A 3,006-nucleotide genomic window follows, 5' to 3' on the forward strand; every position below is an offset into this window, starting at 1 on the left:
TATTGCACATTCAGCTAATAAACCAATTATTTTGCATTTAGAAAACAACCCCCAAAAAATCCAACCCATAAGGTACTGTTAAGTAGGAAGGCCACAGGTGTCTGAGTGCCTGTGCATTTCCATGTTAGCAAGATGCTCTAAAAAGGACACGTGGAGTGAAGGACTCTGGGAAGTTTCAGGGCGTGTCGCTGAGGAAACCTGTGCTTTTGATGAAACGTGCTGGGAACAGCCAGCTTTGGAGTGTTTGTCTCTTCACTGCCAGCACCACCAAAAGGGGAGAAAAAGCCCTAAGTAGCTGTTTTAAAATTTTTACATAACCACGTATGTCTTCCTTAAACAAAGGAAGAAAATGGAAAGCTTCCTTTAGAAGAACTGAAAGGAGAATGAGGGGAAGTAACTCCGTTTTAAGAGGACTATGTGTGTGTCAGGGAACCCTGGTGCCTGAAGGACCAGGCATGCACGCTTGCAGGGGGTTGTGCTTTTTTGGTGGCCAAGCCCATAGCTCATATCCTCGCTACATCTGTGCAAAATCTGTTCTGAGTTAACAAAGAATAAAAAGTAATGTTGGATTTTGAGATAAAAATGCTTGTAGGGTTTAATCTGACCTTCTGCTTAACTCAAGATTAAATGTTTGCCTCAGTCTTAATTTGTTGAGAATATTTCCCTCAGCTCTTGTTTTTTTATGTTGAGAGTGCTGCTTGCAATGTGTAAGTGCATAAATGTGAAGAACAACGTTGAAGCTCAATGAATTCCAACACAGTTTTCCAGGCAGAATATGTGTAGAATAGAAACATAAAGAATCTACTAAAAATTCTGTAAGGTCTCCAAAGACCACGAACAGAAGATGTGCAAAATGGATGGTCTAAGGCAAAGTACCTTCAATCACACAGCATCTTGTAGATCTTACCATCATATTATGGCTTATACTTGACAGCTAAATTCTTGGCTGGCATAGTTGGAGATGAAATCGTTCCTCTAGAGTTGCGTAGGTAAGGTGCAAAATGAGTCATGGCTAAGGTGTGCGCAGCAGTTGGATTCTTTCTCTGAAGTAAAAACTGTAGGGTTTTTTGAGGCAGCATAACTTCGAATCACAGCAAAGGCATTTTATTACTGTACGTCTGTGAACAGGATGTTTAATGCTTGACATGTTTATTAAAAAAACTGAACACAGCACATTATCCATCTGCTGTGATTACTGTATAGGTAGGCAGTTGGGACTTTGAATGTAAAAATCTATGGGCTTCTGTGCAATCCATCGCTGCAGCCTCCAAAAACTCTCAATAATGGATCTGCACAGTGAGGCTTCTACAGTACTTCAAGGTGTCGTTGGCTTTTCCCTCCTTCCTAATTAAAAGGAACCATTTGACATCTTAGCCTGAACCTGTTTGATAAAGCCTCTTGTGTCTATCAAATTTGCTGTGTGCTTTGGAATATAAACTATCATGAAGATCTGTAGCTTGTGAGCTCATTTATGCAGGAAAACTGTAGCTGGCTTTCAGGATTAGGAGTGGATTTGAGCTGATGACAATCTTGGCTGCTGGCTCAGCCAAGCCTTTTCGTGTTGGTGATCTTCAAGATTGAGCTCTCTTGACTTCTAGAAGTATTACATTTCAGAATAAAAGTGCTCGATAGAAGTATTAGTTACCTTAGCCTGCCCAGTATTGGTTCCACAGAATGTGGTAAAGAGCTGAACTTCATCACTTGCACTGACCTGCTTCCTGCTTTATTCTCATACCAGATGTTTTCTCTTGGTTCTCTGTATCCAGAATTTTATTATAAAGTACAGCACAGAATTGGAAATGTTCCATCTCAAGGGTATTTTCTATTGTTTGGGTTTTGTTTGAATTAAATACTGTATTATTAGCCTCTTACTGGGCACTAAATATGCTTGTTGAAATAGTAGACCTAACATTGTACAGTCCTTTTGTAATTGTCTTAACTCCCATTGCATCCAACTGGTGTTAGGCAATATCAAAGATTCAAGTAAAAAACATCCAAAATTCTCAGGTTTTTTGTAGCTAAAGCAGAAGTAAAAGGTAAAAGCTACAAGAAGATTAATGAGATTACTTATTTAGTAGTCCAGAACGCAAAGAGTATTCCTCAGACTATCATCCATCATTTCTGTTGCCTCAGGCAAAGAGGATGCTTCAAGCTTGCTTCTAATTTTACTGAGTATATGCAGTTTCCTGTGTAGCATAAGATCATTACTTGTTTCATTAATTCATTGTGACTAAAAAGTAAAAATCATAAAAAATTCAAACTTCTTTTTCAGCTGTGGGGTTGCATCTCATAGCAGTTGAACTGTCATTCAAATCGTTTTGCTGGGCTTTTTTGCTCTTGTTCAGATGCAGCTGTGAAGAAAGAAATCAGTATTTTTTCCTAATTTGTACCTGCAACTTTTTTATCATCTTTAAATACTGTTGCTTTTTCTTTGATCTTTCCTAGAGAAAAATCTTCTCCTATGATTTTTTTTTTTGATCAATATTTATCCTCATTCTTTCTCTTTCCTCTATTTAAATTCTGTAACAGGTTAAAGTGTTGAAAGCAAGGTTAGATTAAATTATAGTATCCCCATGATGATGTTCAGTAGCAGTCTTAACTTCATATTTCTCTTGGTTAGACAGCAGTGAATTAGATAGATGCTCTTTGGCACAACAAATCTTGCAGGTGAGATCCCAAGATAGTCACAGCAGTGTTGAGTACTTGCAGTGAGCATCGTGGGAAAATGTATGAGAATCAAGTGAAGAGTAGTGTGTGAATTGGACTTACAAGATTTTCATTTCAAACTGAGGCCACAGCACTGTTATAACAGTGCAATAGAATCAAATAGCGCAGCATTTGCTCCGGGAGGTGGCGGGGGGGGGTGTTTGATGTTGGGGTTTTTTTAATCTTACACAAAAGGAGTTCTGCATATAGACAGAGTCAGGGCTTAATGATTTTCTCCCTTAGTTGCTACAGTGCTAGGGTTTATTAGTGCACCAAACTCAAGAGACCTTTATTAAAGAA

Source organism: Nipponia nippon, unplaced genomic scaffold (genome assembly GCF_047370975.1).
Source record: "Nipponia nippon isolate SJK-2023a ecotype South Korea unplaced genomic scaffold, ASM4737097v1 scaffold_7, whole genome shotgun sequence".
NCBI classification, from domain to species: Eukaryota; Metazoa; Chordata; class Aves; order Pelecaniformes; family Threskiornithidae; genus Nipponia; species Nipponia nippon.